The sequence below is a fragment of the Silurus meridionalis genome, chromosome 7, assembly GCF_014805685.1.
Source record: "Silurus meridionalis isolate SWU-2019-XX chromosome 7, ASM1480568v1, whole genome shotgun sequence".
In the NCBI taxonomy this organism is placed as follows: Eukaryota; Metazoa; Chordata; class Actinopteri; order Siluriformes; family Siluridae; genus Silurus; species Silurus meridionalis.
This window is the reverse complement of record NC_060890.1, coordinates 20,908,115-20,929,066: the sequence shown is the minus strand read 5'-3', so window position 1 is coordinate 20,929,066 and position 20,952 is coordinate 20,908,115. Positions and strand designations below refer to the sequence as shown.

Sequence of the window (20,952 nt, the reverse complement as noted above, 5' to 3'; positions counted from 1 at the left end):
GCTCCATTCCCGGTCTCCATGGGGGTGGTCTCTCTACTTCCAGTTTCTCCTGTGGGTATCTCTCCGCCTCCGGTTTCCACCGAGGGCGTCAGCCTGCTCCAGAGCTCCGTAGAGGACGTCTCTCCGCCTCCTGTCTTCACCGAGGGTGTCGCTCCGCTCCAGGTCTCCAAGGGGGTTGTCTCTCCGCCTCCTGTCTCCGCCGAGGGCGTGGCTCCACTCCAAGTCCCCGCCGTGGGCGTCACCCCGTTCCGGGTCTCCGCGGTGGCCGTCTCTGAGCTCCAGGCCTCCGCCGAGGACTCCGCCCAGCCTCGGGTCGTCGTCAGGGCCGTCTCTCAGTTCCAGGCCTCCGTGGTGGGCGTCTATCCACTTCCTGTCTTCGCTGGGCGCGTCGTCCCACCTCAGGTCCTTGCTGGGGGCGTCATTCCGCTCCTGGTCTCCATGAGGGCTGTCTCTCTGCCTCCGGTCGGCGCCAAGGACTTTGCCCTGCTCCTGGTCTCCAAGTTGGGCTGTGCTCCGTTCCGGGAGCCTGCTGGAGTCGTTGTCCCGTTCTGGCTCTCCGCAGGGGTGGTCTCTTCGCCTCAGGCCCTTCCTGGCTGTTTCTGCCTTAGTGGCAGTTCCGGCCGGGTCCCCTACGGCCCTGGGAGATTGGAGGGGCCCTCCTCCGAGTGCCCTGGCCCGCCGGGCATTGAGTGGGTTGGGGCGTCCGGTGCCGCCCCTTTGGGGGGGGTGGTGTCAGGAATCCACCTGCCACACCCCCATTCGGTGGCTGGCATTGCCTCCTCGTGCTTCCAAGCTCTCAGCCTGAATCACGCACAGCTGGAGCTAGTTATTCACTCACTCCCAGCTCCAATATAAACCGCTCACTCACCCACACTCCCGGTCCGTTATTGCACGTTCATGCCGTCCACGTATGGTCCTGTGTGTTTTGCGTATGCTCATCATTTGTGTTTCTCCGCATGTCACGCTGTCTGCACCGCATTTCTCTGCTGCTGCCAGCGCCGCGCTTTTATTTATAGGTTTTATTTATAACGAACTGCCGTTTGGAAGCAAATTAAACCAAATGTATTACCAGCGATTGGTAAGAAGGCGTGCGTTCAACACCCTGGTTCTAAACTACTGTGAAATACTAAATATTTCCTATTAACCTTACTGTATTACATGGATGAGTATTACATGCCATTTAACTGATATAATGACTACGGCAATGGTAATAGAGGCACAAGATGAATTTAACAAACTGGACAATAAATTAATGAAGAAACAGCAGCAGCAGCTTCATTAACAGCAGCAGCTTCATTATTAGTAGAAATGAAAGGATTTTTATAAATAACATTTATTTTAATAAATGTGATTTTCCCACACTATTCTTTCTCTGTGAATGACACAGAGTGGTCAGAATTTTAGATCCAAAAAATTTTATATAAATACCTAACCCAAAAAAAACTGTTATTTATATCCAATAAACAAGTTTTGTATGGCAAATGACCAGGGCAAAAAAGTGTTGCGTCTGTGAGTTATGTGCCCCCAATGTCAAGCATTAAAATCATCTAATGCACAATTAGCCACGTACTATTTCTTACATCATTGGGACATTCTGCCCCACCTGCACTTATCTATACATATAAGATCTCTGGCCAATCTTACACACCTTGTCCCATTTGGTGCTGATCTCCATCGGGGTGATGGAGCAGTAGATGTTGGTGAGGTTGGGAGAGATGTTGTAAGTCTGGGTAATTTTTTGCACCTCGTTGTAAATGCTGATAATGGACTGTCTCTCCGCATCTGCCTCGGGCAGCGTCACTTTGAACTGGTCATTGGCCAAGATCAGGTTCTTTACACACACACACACACACACACACACACACACACACACACACACACACACAGATAAAGCTCTAGATTGAAAATGCACAAACCTTTGTGTATCATGTTGTGAGTGCTATTTTCAATTTTAGTATGAGATGGATTTTTGGGACAAACCACTACCATTTTTAACCGTGCCCTGTTGTTCTGACATGAAATACTCAATACACAGTACATCCATAATATGCAGCATTGAGTAAATCACATGAGCCAAAATGGCCTCAGTCTCACCTACTTCAATTTACAGTTTAAACATTTAATTTTTTTCATTAAATGTAACTTGCTTGTGAATAAACAATCCAAATCAAGATATTGAATAATGTGACCAGGGATTGAAATGAATAAAATACGTGTATTTTTTGCTTATATTGGCATATCTTGTGATTTATAATTTATCATTACATTCTTGAGCATTACCTCTATCTCCTCTATGCTGTGCACCATGAACATGTCTTGCAGGTCCTCCAAGGCTCCATCCATCCAGTTATTAAATGGAGCAGATCTTTTTGCAAACTCCAAGAAGAGCTGATCGATTGTCTCCAGCAACTTCTCTGTCCTCTTACAAACACACACATACACAGTCACATATACAGTTTGATGAGAATGTAGCCTTGATTCTAAGAATGCCTGCCTCATGCACAATATGCAAAGTTCACAATAAATCATTTTCTGCCTAGCTTTAATTTCTCTCTAAGGATGAAAACCAAGGTCACTGTAAAGTTTCAACACTGAAATTCATAAGACTGTTTCTTTCATTAAGTTAAATCATTGTCTTGAAAAGCATTTCATAATGTTGGTTGTGGATTTACATCAATCTCAAATGGTCATATCATTTAAATGAATAGCAGTGTGCTGTAGCCTACTTGCCCACATGGTCACACATTTATAGCATCTTCAATAGATATATCATGAACATTTGCAAAATGGAAACAGTAATAAAACAATTGCTATATCCAATTAAAAAATATAGGAATGTTTTGGTATTTTTTATTTCCCTAAAAAAATTAGGAAAGAGTTTTAGAGAAACATTTCTCACCAATACTGCAGATATACAATAAAAAAAATCATTCAACATTCAAACAGTAAATAAATTATGATAGATAGATAGATAGATAGATAGATAGATAGATAGATAGATAGATAGATAGATAGATAGATAGATAGATAGATAGATAGATAGATAGATACTTTGAAATAAATTATCAATATATTCCAATAATTAATATAAAGTCTATTACTACTACAATGGCTTAGGACCATAGTTTGCAGCAACAGTCAATTAATCAATCATTTACATTTACATTTATGGTGTTTGGCACACGCCTTTATCCAGAGCGATTAATATTTATCTCATTCATGCTACTCGGTTCTTTCTCGCTCCTCTCAAAGTCTCTTTCTCATTCCAGGGGGGTTTTTCCTTGCCACAATCGCCACCTGCTCTCTAATTAGGGATAAACTAATAGGAACTAATCTTATAAATGTAAACTTTAAAATCTCTTTATCTTTAAAGCTGCTAACATTTGTTTAATTAGGGGAATAAAGTAAGATAAGAGTGACCTGCTGTATAATTATAATCACCTCCACTGTACTGATGACTGTGTACAAGAACATGGCTCTTGAGTGGAGCACATGCTATTCTTTAATCAATTCTATCCCAGCAGGCCATCGATATGTTGTGCAGAATATACATTTTATCAAAAGGTTCAGTTTTTTTATTTATTTTGTTCAATTGGAAACAACTTGTAAGAAATAAAATAATAATAAAAATAATAATAATTGAAATACCTCAAGGACCTCTCTGCGTTTCTGTGTCAGAGTTCCCATCTGGTCCCACTGATCACAAATCTGCTGACAACGCTCATTAATAGCTGCTGCTGCATAGAAGTCCCGTTCACTACACACACACGCACACACACACACACACACACACACACACACACACACACACACACACAAAAAGTAGAAATTCTTCCTATTTGAAATGTAATGACATTTCAATAGCAGTGTGCACTAACGTGAACTGAGAAACCCGATGCCTGGAAGCAAAAGAAAAGCAATACAACATGCTGGCAAAATAAATGTGTCTATTAAAAATATTTAAAAAGAAATCTATAACAAAAAAAGCTATGAAAGATCCTTGAGCTGCGTGAGCTACACATGGAGCCTTGCAGTCATGACGCTCCTTTTGCAACAGAAGAAAAGCTACACTACAAAAAAGATGTGAAAATGTATTGAATATGAAAAAAAAAAAGAGAGTTCTATTGAGATATTATTATAAATTAAAGCTATAATTATTCACCTCATTTTCAACGCATTGACTTGGGTCGAGTTTTAAATGATCTTATTCTAATTACGCTTCTTTATGCAAAAATAAAAAAAAAAAAAAAATAACACTAACAATTTTATGAAAATGAACTGTAAAATGAGTAAAACATACTTACAGATAAAATAATTACAGTCATGTGTTTGGTATTGTTTGTTTTTTGCTGTGTTCTAATGTTTCAGATCTGTAACTTTATAAACGGTTATGTCATTAAATTACATATTGTAGACAGCAAAAAAATGACAACCCTAAAAATGTATACTGTATTTACATATTTGAAAATGTATAATGAGAAGCACTCGTGTAAAGTGCACAAATTTTTTTAAAATCATGAATAATAAAATAATCAGAACAACTAAAACTAGGGTAAAATGTGAGAAAGTAGCTAGCAGTGATGCAGGAGGTTACTGTGAAGAGTCAAGAGCTCAAGAACCATGAAGATGGATTTGGTCTGTAATTAATATAAACAGTTTTGTTTCAGTGGCATATGGTTGCAATTGCCATTAACAAGTTTTGCCCTCAAGTGTTCATTAGTGACTCTCACTCTCACTCTCACTCTCACTCTCTCTCTCACACACACACACACACACACACACACACACACACACCAGAAATAACCTTGGTACCCTCAACAATAACGGAAATGTAATGAATGGACAATTGGTGTCACCCAGATGAGGCTCGGTTCTCTTCTGAGTCTGGTTCTTCTCAAGGTTCTTCCTTATGCCATCTCAAGAAGTTTTCCTTACCACCATGTCCACTGGCTCACTCATTAGTAATAAACTTGAGGATAAATGTATGTGTTACACAGTTATATCTGTAAAGCTGTTTTTGAGACAAAATTGTGAGAAGTCTGTGAAAAGTCTGAAAGTTAAATAGTGATAATTCTGACCAAAAGGCTGCCAGGCGTTTACTGTGTATAGTTGTCGTGTGTGTGTGTGTGTGTGTGTGTGTGTGTGTGTGTGTGTGTGTGTGCACATACTGTAACTTAGAACACAGTGACACAGTTAATGCTAAAACTGATCACCTGATGGCCAAAGTCCAGAAACACGGTTTTAATAAATACATGTGTTAGTAAGGGGCATGATAATATGGCATAGAAAAGCAAAAGAAAGAGAGAGATAAAAAATAGACATTATGTGTACTTGTTTTTTTGTAAAACATCTGTGGTTGCTGATTGAAAGCTTTTCTAATAATGGAAAATATCAGCTGATTTAACATTCCTTCTAATTAGCTCAGGTTTAGATTAACAGGCCTGTAATGATGTTGGACAATTTCACACACTCAAATACTCATCAAAAACTGGTTAAATGCATGGTATTAGATAAAATCAGCCTTTACAGCTGTCATTCTGAACACACACACATACTCAGACACATGCACACACACACACACACACACACACACACACACACACACACACACACACACACACACACACACACACTTACACACTTTTTAAACTGAGCCCTGAAGCTCTCAGTGATTTAATGCAGGTGCATAAGAACAAACCGACCCTGACCTAGAACATTGTGTGCACATGTGTATGTGTGTGCGTGCGTGTGTGTGTGTGTGTGTGTGTGTATGCGTGTGTTAAAATTACACACAGATAACAAACACACAATATCCCAGGCAAAAAACAATGTCCGCAATGTCCACAGTTATAATGCATGACTAATAGATAAATATATTGCAACTGCACATGAATAACTGAAAGAGAACTTGAGAAGGGTAATAGTATAAATAAATAAAATAAATAGGTATACTTAAGCATACAAAACAAAACCAACTATATCAATGACCATTCAGAGATATATCAATCAGAAACATAATAACGTGTGAGGGAAGAGTAAACATAACCTTGGGCAGTAGAGAAAAGTAAAAGTACAGCCCCAGTTTACACAACCCTTACATAACTGTCTAATCATCACATTAATGCGTTATTGTTCTGAACATGTGTGTGTATGTGTGTGTAAGGGTAAGAGAGCGAGAGAGAGAGAGAGAGAGAGAGAGAGAGAGAGAGATCGAGAGAGAGATAGAGAGAGAGATAGAGTGAGAGAGAGTGAAGACATTTACAGAGAAGGATTCAGGCAGGTGTTTTGGCAGCACTATAGGTCATAGTTATAGATATTTATAATACCAGATACAAAAGGAAGCTCACACACATGCAGTCGTAGCCAGAGATTGAAATACACAACACTACACACACCGAACACTACACAGAGCATTAAAAACCATCCAGTGTCAATAACAACCGCATCATTTTCTTAATTAATATTTCTATATCACGCACATGCCGTTAACATCAGAGCACATGCCCTTAACATAGACATTTACATTTATGTCATTTGGCAGATGCCCTTATCATATCCAGAGCGACTTGCTACTGAGCAGGGGAGGTTTAAGGGCCTTGCTCAGGGGCCCAGCAGTGGCAACTTGGTGGTGCGATTTGAACTTGTGATCTTCCGTGATTATCCAATGTCCAACGGCTTAACCACTGAACTACCACCACCCACCATAGAAGGTGCATAGAAGGTGCCATTGAAGAACCTAGAAGGAGCATTTTGCACCGATGGCATAGAAGATCCATAACTGATCTAAAAATAATTTGTGTAAATTATTTAAACTAACACATGTGGGTGTTAAAAACACTGTCTTGCAATTGGCTTTGTTCCAACCTGTTCAGTCCAATATATAGAAAATGATATGCATGATCAGCATTGAGATTGTTGAGTGTGAAGAACCTTTTTCTCTTCAAAGAACCTTTTTTGCAAGGGGAATGTTCCATGGATCCAGGTTCTTCATAGAACCAGACACCTTACCCATCTTAGCCATGTAAGACCCTTTAATTTTAAGGTGTTTTTAGCAGAGGTGGCAAAAGTACAGACATCCATTACTTAAGTAAAAGTACAGATACTCATGTTTTAAAATACTCGGGTAAAAGTTGAAGTACTGATTATACCTTTTTACTTAAGTGAAAGTAAAGAAGTCTTGGCTCTGACATGTACTTAAGTAAAAAGTAGTTATTACTTCTACCTGTTTTAGCTGTTAACTGGACCTCACATCATATTAATATTTGACAGACAGACAGACAGACAGACAGACAGACAGACAGATAGATAGATAGATAGATAGATAGATAGATAGATAGATAGATAGATAGATAGATAGATAGATAGATAGATAGACAGTTTGGCATCTACCAGAAGTGCACAAAGTAGCAATCATGCAAATAGTGCAGATAAATATGTATAATATTTACAGCATGTAATATATATATGAGAATATGTACAGTGATTAATGTATGTACAGTGATTAAATAGAAAGGCTATAACAGTGTAGAGACGTGTGGACATCATTAAGAGCTTTTGCTATGTTTCCACATGGACAGTTAATGAGGTGATACCAGAGAAAGTGCACCTCTTCAAGTCAAGAAGCTTTTATATATAATCATAGACATTTTACAGATTTGAATGATGTATTGTTTTTATCTCTACAATCAATAAAGACAGTAATTTCTGTTCGTGTCGCCATTATGAGGTAAAAACCCACAAAACGCCACCCAGAGGATCAATTGTGTAAAACATGAGGATTTGGTGTTTGATTTGAGACTTTGTGCAGAAATAAAACAAACGTTTACTGATTGAAATTATTTTTCGGTGGAGTTTAGTTATTTATTGTATATCTAAGTAAAGAAGGGGTGTCGTGAATAAGTTTATGTTTTGCTGGAGGTTTTAATTTTGCCTCTTTTATATTTAGTTATTTATTTATGTATTTATACTTATTATAAAAATGGTAAAAACAGAAATGCGCGCTAAATTGATGGCGTGTTAATAACATCTAGTGCCGTTTACAATTATTTTAATTTTGACAGCCAAATATATATATATATATATATATATATATATATATATATATATATATATATATATATATATATATATATATATAGATATATAAATACAAAACGAATAAAAAATGTTGTTACCTAATGAATCTATCCAGACTGAAGATCCACATATAGAACACAAGCAGAGAAAAGATGATGATGATCATGAATGTGTCTGTTTAATAAAACTAAAGTAACGAGTCTGTTTTGAAAATGTAAGAAGTAAAAAGTACAGATATTTGTGTAAAAATGTAATGAGTAAAAGTAAAAAGTTGTCTGAAAAATAAATAGTGGAGTAAAGTACTGATACCAAAAAATCTACTTAAGTACATTAACGAAGTGTTTGTACTCCGGTACTTCCCACCTCTGGTTTTCAGACTATGTAAAGCTATAAATCATTAGTGTGTCTTTTCTGTCTGCGACTCTAAAGCTAGCTCAACTAGCAAATATCATGTATATCCAGATCCAAGCTCAAATCTGGGTTAAAAATGTGGGACAGTCAAAGCAATACATATGCAAAACCAAGAGTGAGAAACAAGAAACCAAAAGCAAGATCAAAAATGTGGTTCAAGAAACTATAAACATAAATCACTTGGCAAAAAAGGAAACGGCTGAATAAGCTACTTACACAAAACTCGTCGGAAACAAAGACACGTGAAAGAATGATGTGAGAATTCACAGGATGGCGTGAAGACATGACGTAAATGTAAATACAGAAGCATGGAAATCTTAGTAGTGCGGTAGCGCTCTGACAGCAGAGTTAATTTTTTTCAACATGAAAGAAATCCTGTGGTGGTATTTATGCCAGATTGCCCACCTGAAGCTTAAATTGGAATGTGTTTGTGTGTATAACAGTAATAGTGACATTGTGCTGTAAAATTTTTTTATTTTCATTAGAGGACCCTTTTAAAAAAGTTTTTGTTATAAAGTCATTTATAACAAAAGCATATTTCACCAGGATCTAGTATTTATGTAATGTCATCATGCAGGTAAAGAATAAAATGTAATTAAAAGACCAGAGACCTACTCCAAATGGTTCTCCAATGGCTTTCCTGCATACCTATAATTTTTTTATGTGTAAAGAAAAAGAAACTGGAAGTTGTCATACTTGAGTTCCTGTGCGATGGCGGCGATCTGCTCCACTCGGTCCTGGTGTGCGGCGAGGTCGCTCTCAAATGCTTCATGCCTCCGGAGCAACGCTCGCACCTCAGTCAGAGAGGCCTTCTCATAGTCCTTCAGAGTCAGAAGCTCATTCTTACCTACATCACACACACAGAATACATACAGCAAGCATACACCTGCGCTGTTATATATTTTGACCATGAATTACCTGGTTATCTTTCCTTTGAGGAAATATGTGCAGTGCAGCAACATTTCTGTATTACAGTACATACAGTATGACACACATAAAACACTTTACACTATGGTATATTGTGCGGTAATGATCAGTAATATTACACTGAAGAGTTAATAAGGATTTGCTTTTTGGCTAGATTTAATATATTTAATAAATTCAAATGTCTGTATTTGAATGAAAAGGTGGTGGAATGAAGCCTACTCAAAACCAAAGCTTTTTTGACATTAAATATCTTATCTACATAATTAAAGTTGGAAATGTTGCTGATTCACAGTAAGTATGTATCCTTGTTGAGCATTCTTTTAAATATGAGTAGTAAGTATTATGTATATTGTATTATGTTCTTCAGATACAAATGGGTTTATGGCACTAAGCATCTTTTATATTTGCATAGTATTTATCATATTTGAAACCGATGTTTTCTTGTCTTGCACACTTTTACCTTTAGCCCAGCTCTCGTGGGTGGATGCCTTCTGCTGGAATTTCTCAGCCAGATGGTCTAGACGCTCCAAACGTTGAAGTTCATTCAGCAGCCATTTTTCATAGCCTTTCTCTGCCTGCTCTAAACCCTGCCACGCACTTGTAATGTCCTACAGAGAACAAGAGGACCTGTTAGCCTGATAATCACCTCCACTGAGGATTTGTTAAAATGATTATCACATTGACACAGGACCTGTTAACTGGAATATCACCTTTAATGAGTACTGACCTGAAAAGCCATATCCTCTGAAAACTAACTTTTCTTAACTGCTTAAAGTATGAAAAAAAAAAAAAAAAAAAATTATATAAATATATATATTTAATTATTCCTTGAGCTAATGATTAATTATGTGTCTTTCTGTTTCATAATTCATTTGATGCTTTTGCCGATTATGTGCCTCTTGTAAAACAATTTTTAAGTTAATAATTAATTTAATTTAATAAAAATCTATTAACCTCAAAAATGTTTTTTATTGACCATCAATAAAAATCAATTAATCCAAATCCCTCAATAACACTCAATAATTATATATTTTACAAAAATTAAGCCAAAATTGAAAAGCCATATATAAAAACTACAAAGTACTAATAATTGATTGACCACCTCTACAATATATCAAGTTTTAGCAGTTTGCTGGATTGGAGCATTAAGGCGTTTGTTAACACAATGCCAAAGAGTAAAGACAGCATTGATATTAGAGAAACAACTGTTCCTGCCGATCAATTTGGGAAGGGTTATAAGGCCATTTCCAAACAATTTAAAATTCATTATTCTAAAGCAAAAAAATATACCTGGAAAAATATGAAAAAACACGGCAATTTTGAACACGGCAATAAATTGAATAAAGTTTTGAAATAATCTTTGATATGTAGGATTTTGGTGTCTCACCGACACCATTTTCCCTCAGACGGCATGTAGGCAGGCCTGTTGCTGATACGCAGTTGCAGCGTGTTAAAGTTGATCTCCAGCTGGCATTTCTCCTGCACTTTTGGTGGCTTGTGAATGCGACAATAGTCACGGAAATCTTCAAGTTTCTTTTTCATGGATGCCATACTTGTCTCGGGAGTTCGGTTTTCCAGCCACGGGGTGGTGCGTTGGATCCAATCAAGCAGCTAATGATGAGAAAAAGAGAAAAGCGGGAGTAGAAGTGAACATAGAAGTGGACATTCTCAGAGAACATGAGTGTCTCACCTCACTGGCCAGCTTCTCATAGTCTTCCATGTACTTCTCATTTTCCTGGTTGACTCCAAGTACTTTACAAATCCAGCTAGCAGCAGTCTCCGCCTTTCATGAGCGGAAAGACATGTATGTTTGATTAATAAGGTTGTTAACAAAACAATATGTTGTAACCTTGTATTGTAAGTGTTTGTTCAGACAGCTGTACCTGCTCGGCTCCAGCAAAAGCATGATAAAAGCAGGACACATAGGTCATGATGGCTCTTTCATCAGGTTTGGGGGTGTTGATGATGGAGTAGTGAAATGAAATGAAAGGAGCAAAATAGTTTAAACACTATGGACAAAAGTAGTGGGATACACCACTTAATCATTAAATTCAGGTGAATCAGACCCATTGCCACAGGTGTATAAATAGCTAAATAACTAAAATGTAAAATAAAAAGGGTCATTCTTAGGAGCCCAGTGAAAGCATAGTGCTGTGATAGAATGCCACCCTGCAAAAAGTCATTCTGTAATAAATTAGATAGAATTAAAAACAATTTCATCCATCCTCAGCATTCTCCTACCGATATACCCCATGTCCCTCCTCTAAACATTTCCAAACCATCTCAATCTCGCCTCCCTCACCTTGTCTCCAAAACGTCCTACAAACGCTGTCCCTCTAATAAACTAATTTCTAATCGTGTCCATCATCGTCACTTTCAAAGAAAACCTCAACATCTTCAGCTTTGCTACCTCCAGCTACACCTCCTGTCTTCTACTCAATACCACTGTCTCTAATCCATACAACATCGCAGGCCTCACCACAGTCCTATAAACTTTCCCTTTTACTCTCACAGATACTCTTCTATCACAAATCACTCCTGCCACTTTTCTCCACCCACTCCACCCTGCCTGCACCCTTTTCTTCATTTCTCTAACACACTCTCCATTACTTTGCACTGTTGACCCCAGGTACCTGAACTCCTCCGCCTTCTCCACCTCTTCTCCTGTCAAACACACCACTCCACTGCCCTCCCTCTCAATCACACACATGTACTCTGTCTTACTCCTACTGACTTTCATTCCCCTTCTCTCCAGTGCATACCTCCAGCTCTTCAGGTTCTTCTCAGCCTGCTCCCTACTCTCATCACAAATCACAATATCATCTGCAAACATCATAGTCCACAGAGACTCCTGTCTGACCTCGTCCGTCAACCTGTCCATCACCACTGCAAACAGGAAAGGGCTCAGAGCCGATCCTTGATGCAGTCCAACCTCCACCTTGAACCAGTCTGTCATTCCTACTGCACACTTCACTGCTGTCACACTGTCCTCATACAGGCATCACCCTCACATACTTCTCTGACACACCTGACTTCCTCACACAATACCACACCTCCTCTCTCACCATCCTGTAATACGCTTTCTCTAAATCCACAAACACACAATGCAACTCCTTTTAACATTCTCTATACTTCTCCATCAACATCCTCAAAGCAAATAATGCATCTGCGTTGCTCTTCCTCGCCATTAATAGCCCAAATACTGTGTAGTGGGAGCTCAAAGGAACATGTTTCCATAACCAAGCAGCTGCATGCAAGCCTCACACCACCAAGTCCAACGCAAGCATCAGATGGAGCAGTAAAGCACACTGCCATTAGACCCACTTCACACTATAGACAATGTAGAATTTGGTGGAGGAGGGAAAATAGAATTGGGCTGTTTGCTCTATTGGATAAATAGGCAAAGATTCACACATAAACACTCCAAAATGTTGTGGAAAGCCTTACTAAAAGCTGCAAAGAAGAGACCAAATTAATATTTTGAGAGTTTGAGTTTGCAATACTATTACAGTCCCTGTAGTGTAATTGGTGTAATGGTCAGTAGTCCCAATACAACCATTCATATAGTATATACATATACATATACATATACACTAGAGTGCCTGTTAAAAGTTTGGAAACGCCCAGACTTTTATTGCTTTTGAGACACATGGATGTCCGTTTTGTTTGTATGCAATAAACTAGGTAAAAGGCAAAAAACAGGCAAGAATTAGACAGCGATTGACTAGAAGAAAATTCGGTAAGCACTGATAAATCACGGTACCACTGGATTACAGCCCTTGAGGAGCAGTGCAAATTATGAGTCTGCATCTCTGGTGGGTAGGTTGTATTTTATTACAATGTTTAAGTTTTTGTCAAGTTATTACACAAATGTCGATTCTAAACTGCTCCAGATGATGTAGGTGCACAGTTGCAGTTGTAGTGTAGAGGTTTGGAGTTGTCTTAACTGAGTTTCTTGCTTTGGTAAAATGGTTTTCAACCTCCATATCTGAAATGCCTCTCTCGTTGTTACATTGCGTTTTTGTCTTGATGGTTTCTATAATCACGACGGGATAGTGGTGGTATTAAGATGTGGATTAAGTTGGGTAAGTCCCCACTAAAAGGCCCAGGTACCAAATGCACGGCCTGCCACTGATTTATACACATTATAGACCTGGATGAGATGAGATAAGAAGTCTGGTAATCTAGTAATATAAAATATATGACATCAAACCTTTTCTGTTCTATGACAAAGTAAGGTTCCATAAAATAAGTTCCGAAAATGTATTTATTTATTTTTTATACCTGACACACAATGAGCTTAGACAAAACACTATAAATAGGGGGCACTTTTGTGCGCACATCTGTTGTTACTGAGGTAAAAAAGAAAAAAAAACACCTTTATTTGCAGCAACCTCAAATACAAGCATCTCTATCTGCAGTGAAATCCAATTTGCCATCCTTTGCTATTTACCTCTTTCTCTAATGAATGAGTATAGTCTGCTAAAAACTCAGCCTTTATTAGCTCACTGAAAAAAAACACATTCTTTCCCTTATATATTATTATAAAAACACAACAGGATTGACATACTGACCTCTCTTTACTACAAGAGACAATTACAGTGTCTATTGTAAGATCCATCATGCAACGGTGCTAAGCAGGCAAATGCAGAGCAAAAATGTAAACTCATTATTTTTAGCATACAATCCCATTCGCTCAACATTTACTGCCATTACACACACACACACACACACACACACACACACACACACACACACACACACACACACACACACACTGGTATACATCTGACAGCAGACAGCAGATCTCCTGCACTGAGGACATTCTGATGAGAAACCAAGCAGTGCTTAAATTTTTGCTCCAAACATAATATTCTTTGGTTAGCTGTCCATAAAACATTTTTCCAGTAGACTTCTGGCTTGTCAATGTGACCTTTAGACACACTGCACACAGCCAGCAATGTTCTATTTGGAATGTTCAATTTGCACCCCTATCTATTGTTGTTTAGTGTTATCTGATGGAGAAACACAAACAATTGGCAATCCCAAAAAGAGTTTTTTTTTTTTCCAAATGGTCTTTAATGCCCTCAATTTCTATACAATCTCTCTGACTGTCTGTGGACTGGTAGTCTCCATACTCTTTAGGATGATTTTATAACCTTTATAGCCTAATGAGCATAACACTCTGTCAGTAGCCGCAGCAGCAGACTAGTTGCATGAATATAGCAGCATTCAGCGCTCACAGGTTGCAATATATGCTATATGTTCAGATTTGCAATATAGTATATGTAAATTCATTAACAATATTTGCTTTGTCATACTTATATTCAAAGGTGGGAGGTAATGCGGTACAAATCCTTTGTTACTGTACTTAAGTAGATTTCTCTGGCATCAGTACTTTACCTCACCATTTATTTTTCGGACCACTTTTTACTTTTACTCATTATATTTTTACACAAATATCTGTACTTTCTACTTCTAACATTTTCAAAACAGCCTTGTTACTTTAGTTTGAATCTATTTGGTGAAATGTCAATATTTTTCTTTTTAATTGCATGCTGTTTTTTAAACCATCAGCCTATTAAGTGTCATTGCATTTTTGTTTTTTCAATCTACCACTGGTGTATCATTTCCTGGCTCCCACACACTTCAAATGTAGGGTAGTTTATGAAGCAATCAATGAGCAGGCAAAAGGCAACAAGAAGTCTGGGGGTAACGTGGATGAGACAGAGGGAATCAGCGATGTAAACATGATAGAACAGAGACATTCCTGATCACATGATCATCATTATCATCTTTTCTCTGCTTGTGTTTAATATGGTGGATGTTCAGCCTGGATACATTTATTGGGTAGAACTTTTTTATTGGTTTTGTGTTAATATATCAATTAAGGCTGTCAAAATGCAAATTGATTTTAAAGGCAGTGGTTAAATAAACGTGCAATTAATGCAGCACGCATTTCTGTTTTACCATTTTTTTAAAAAATATAAATAAATAAATAAATAAATAAATAAATAAATAAATAAATAAATAAAAGAGGCGAAAATAAACCCTTTAGCGCAATACACGTTTATTCATGATGTATTTTCTTTGCTCAGATATAAAAAAATAAATAAATAAGCTCCACCGAAAAATTCTTTTTAATTAGTAAAAATTGTTTTACTGATGCACCAAGTCTCAAATCAGCACCGAAATCCACCATGATGCACACAGTTAACCCCTTTGGTGTTGACAAACGCACCGGCGGTTTTGTGCCATTTTTTTCTCATAACGCCAAAACTAACATAAATTGCTGTCTTTTTTTTTTTTTTTATTTGAATATGTAAAGGGTCCAATTTTATTAGTACACACTCATAATAACATTAAAACGTTGTGCTTTTGTAAAGTAAACAGACACAACACAAATAAAACACCCTGAATCTCAGTAAATATTTTCCTCACAGACATAATAAATATATGTAGATAAAGCTTGAAAAATCTTTTAAATAAACCAATTCACACCGAATACAAATTTTCTCTGATTATGTAATCTGTATATAAGTTAAAAAAAGTACAGTTTCTCCGGTATCAGCTCATTACCCATCCGTCTGGAAACATAGCAAAGATTCTGTTTGGTGTCCTGATAATTTACGTAATTTAAAACACCATAATTACTTTAAAACTTTTACAAGAATATTTTGTCTTCATGCTATGTTGAGTTTGGTTTCACGAATAATGCCCATGTTGATTAAAGTATAAAAAAAATGGAAAGTAGTAATTTAAGGTACATTTAGAACAGCACCATTGAATATTTTAATACATTGACAGCCCTAATATTAATATGATGTGGCATCCAGTTACCATCTTGACACTAAAACAGGTAGTAAGAATGCCTACTTTTTACTTAAGTGCATGTCAGAGCCCAAACTTCTTTACTTTAACTTGAGTAAAAAAAGTATAGTCAGTACTTCAACTTTTACCAAAATATTTTTAAAGCATGAGTATATGTACTGTGAAGTATGTGTAGGATGTGGAGGGAGGTGGTAGCTCAGTGGTTAAGGCTGAGTGCTCAGTGGCTTTGGATCAGAAGATCACAGGTTCAAATCCCACCACCACCAAGCTGCCACTGCTGGGCCCTTGAGCAAAAGCCCTAAAGTACCTAAAAACCCTCCCCTGCTCAGTTGTAAGTCGCTCTGGATAAGGGTGTCTGCCAAATGCCGCAAATGTAAACGTGTATGTATAAGTACAGTGCTACCATGACCTATGAGTGCATGAATGTACGAGTTTTCTGAGGACAAAAATCAAGATAAGCAAAGAAGAAAAAGTAAAAAATGTAAAGTTTGGGGATACGTAGTGTACAGGAGTTATAGTAAAAAATTAGTTTTCCCTCCGCCTCCGGTTATCGCCTCTACCCCCCCTTTCCTTATCACATATCCTCATTCTCCTCACCAAAACCTCCTCATGCATAATATAATAAACATTTGGATATAAACCTATATATATATATATATATATATATATATATATATATATATATATATACACACAAGTTTACAAGGCCAAAATCCCTCCTGCAGTGTGTGCAAACCTGGTGAAAAACTACAGGAAATGTTTGACCTCTGTAATTGCAAACAAAGGCTACTGTACCAAATATTAACATTGACTTTCTCAGGTGTTCAAATACTTATTTGCAGCTGTATCATACAAATAAATAGTTTAAAAATCATACATTGTGATTTCTGGATTTTTTTTTTAGATTATGTCTCTCACAGTGGACATGCACCTACGATGACAATTTCAGACCCCTCCATGATTTCTAAATAGGAGAACTTGCAAAATAGCAGGGTGTTCAAATACTTATTTTCCTCACTGTAGGTTCTAAAAACTGAGAAGCAGGAGCATGTCCTTTACCACCAGACTCTGATGAAGAAATATGTTTAGAAAATAGTTTGCAGAAAAAAAAATGAATGCTTGTTGTTCTCATGTTAAAACCTCACTAAACTTCTATGAAGATAGAAGTTTGAAATGATAGTTTGAAACTATATTCCCAGCGTGGTGAGTAATTTACATGTTTAAGTGAATTGATCATTTCTGATATATTCTGTAGATAGCTTTTGCGATTAGCGCCTAAACGGCTAATGTTATACACTTGTGATTTAATGTTTGTGTAGACATTTACTGTTTTTTTATATTGCTTGTTGAAATATTCATGCAATATATTTTGCATTTAGTTGGTAAACAAACTTTAGTATGCTTGTGTAACAGACTGTTCTAGAAACATGTGATAATGCTTAATGCATATATGTAATTTTATTATGACAATTTGTGATATTAGCATTATAGAGATTATTATATTTGATTTATAAGCATATCATTTAATGCTTACTATCCAAAGCTGATGTTTAAATGATGCTGATTTGTTAAAATTAAATTGGTGATGTAAACAATATTGGATAGCATTTGTGAATTGTTTTTACAGTTTGTCCACACCTATACACATGAATGTGCATACAACAACAACCAAAATATGTATATTGTGAATTCAGCACAAGAGGAATAAAAGACAAAATTAAGATTTAAGTTAATGTTATCATTTCATGGGTAACCATGGAAACCATGGCTAATCGAAATGATTGAAACTTAACCCTAATTCCACCTTCAAATTAACTGCTAATACTCGAGGTTCACTTACATTTTGCACATGTAATATCTGATCCTTTTCCTCAATAAATAAATGTAAAGTATATTTTTTTGCTCAGTTGTTTAATTAGGTGTCTTTGTCTTAGGACATGGTATTAGGACTTCTGATGGGTTCACAATTTCTAAATGGTTCACAAATGTTCAAGCACCACTGAATTCATATCCATATCCATATCCAGTACATACTGTACTAACATTAGATATCTCAGCACAACACCCACACAGCCAACATTCATGTCAATACATGTGGCCTATCCTGTATTAAACAATGTCTATTATACTATTAACGTTTTCACTTTCTCAGATCAGTGTTAAACATCATTGCACTTTATACCACAGTTCGTACATTTTTGCCGTGTACCTTTTCTACATTTTATATATGTATACATTTTTTTAATTTATTTCTAGCCAAGTAAAACTATCATTTACAGCATATAGTAGATGCCCTTATCCAGAGTGACTTCCAAATAGCTGAATTTCTGTGAATTTGTACTGTGTGTCATGTACAGAAGTACCTTCTGGATCCAGCATTTTGGGGATGTCCAGGTGTTTCTCTGCGATTTCCAGAGCCAGGTTCAGGTTGCCGAGATGATCATCCTGCGCATACATTAATAAAAGATGCACTCGGGTGTTTTTAGAATTATTAAGAGCACCTGCCAAAACACCTGTCTTGTAGGGACCAGAAACTGTGTTAGAGGGACCATTCGGTGCACACTATTGCCTTGCAAAGAAAACATATGCATGAAAACGTGTTAGTGAGGGGAGCAAACTACTCTCTAATATAGAAGTCAGTTTTCACAACGTTAAAGAAAGAATTTCATAATTTCACCTTTATTTCTTGCAAATCAGGCTCTATTTCTTGCGATTCTTCTTTTATTTCTTGTAATTTCGACTTTATTTTTGCCAATTCTGACTTCGTTTTCTTCGATTTCTCTCCAGGGATTGAAGGCTTAGTTTGATTCCATGCGATCCGAATGCGAATGTGTAAAGCTTTCTGGCACTACAGAGGGGGTGATGCTGCCTGATTTTAGTCGGACTTGTGAGAAAAAAGGCAGAATTGCGAGAAATAAAGCCACAATTAAACATGTTTTGTCTTTTTATGTGGCGTAAACAAGCCTCGATACCTTCACCTTTAATGACAACTTACAAAAAAATGTTTAGTTAAACTTTGAAGAAAAGCATAGTTAGTATTTGAAATTACACACATAGGAAGGAAATGAGTCAAAAAAGAAATTCTTAGACATGGTGACAAATTCCTAGAAATCATTAGCCATGTTTCTAACACACACACACCCACACACACACACACACACAATTGATCAGAAAGCCATATAGAATAGCAAGCAGACCTTGTTGAGTTTGGAGTAGTCAATCAGATCAGGTCTGTGTCTGTGTATAAGGGCACAGAGGGCCAGGCCGTCCTTCCAGCTTAACAAAGCAGCAGTGGAAAGTGCAGAGAGGGGAAAAAATGTTGTGTGTATATAGCATGATGTCAATATCGTCAAAACACCATTACATAGCATTAAATGAAATGAAAGAAAAGTGCAGGGTTGTTAAGGTTTAAATTCACTGTACATCTATTTGCACCTATTTCAAAATGTCTTAACCACTTTAACTTTAAATAGGGAAACCTTTTTTCTCAGAAAAAAAACAGCAAAAAATTGTTCAGTCATTTAATTTCCTTAATTTGCACATACACCTGATTGAACATGCCAAAGATTTATTCCCTTGCATATGGTATAAGAAGTACAAGGTTCTTCAGGTGAAACATAGCCAGTCTATTATTTTGTTATAATCATGCAAATCAGTGCAGTATTGTCAAAACTATTATAGTCATTATTGAGCTTTTAAAGTATAACAATTCAATTAGACTGTTCATTTGAATTCAGTGGGTTTACTTTAAAACTATTAAATTGGAAATGCAAAATTTTTTATTCTACATTCTATTGAACATACTATGCAGTCAAACTGGTAAATCTGATTGCACAAATATTGGATGAACATCGCTACTTTTTAAAATGAATATAGTATAGTTATATTAGGGTAAGATACTGTTACAATGCACCCCAGTAGCGATAATCATTTTTGTGTTGAAATGATGGAGGTTTTGCCAATAAACAATATATAAGAGAATTAAGTCAATTTCTAGACACATAAATATAGCTTAGATTTTTCTGATTCCATTTACAGATAATATTAGAATTTATTTTAATAAGTATAATCATTTTTCAACAATAATTTTTTTATATATTATATAGGTTAATAATTAGAATGATTCACTTTTGCGGGCAGTGATGATTTAAAGGTTAAGGTGTTGGGTTGCTGATCTTAAGGTCAAGGGTTTAAGCTCCACCACTGCCAAGCTGCCACTGTTGGGCCCTTGAGCAGGGCACTTAATCCTCTCTGCACCAGCCACCCTGTACGCTGAGATATGGGAAAGTAGCTTTTTTCTCTTTAGAATTAAAAAAGTAAAGAAAAAAGATCAAGTTGGAAATCAGTGAAGAAATGTCTTGAATCTTGGTTTATTATAATAGAAAATTAGAACTTATTTTGTCTATATTTAAAATATTGGATACTTATGATGTTATTTATTTCATGTTGTGTCCTGTAACATGATCTTACATGATCTGCAAGTGTCTTTGGAAGACCAATTAAAAAGTTTTAAAGAGAACAAAAGCAAAGTTTTTTAGAAGTTCACATCATTACTGTAATATATGTCAGCGAATCATTCGTTCTCTGCAGCTGATAGCATCACAGAATACACTTAAGAACCAGAATAGTTTTATTTTTGAGTAAAAGCTAATTGTTTTTTAGTAGAAAGTGGTTATTCTTTTCCAGATTGGTAGCAAAAATTATTCA

The 20,952-nt window shown here is 36.7% G+C and overlaps 1 pseudogene; it reads right to left on the bottom strand.

The window, feature by feature from the left end:
- Positions 1-20,952, bottom strand: part of LOC124389334 — a 39,985-nt pseudogene that overhangs the window by 9,210 nt on the left and 9,823 nt on the right.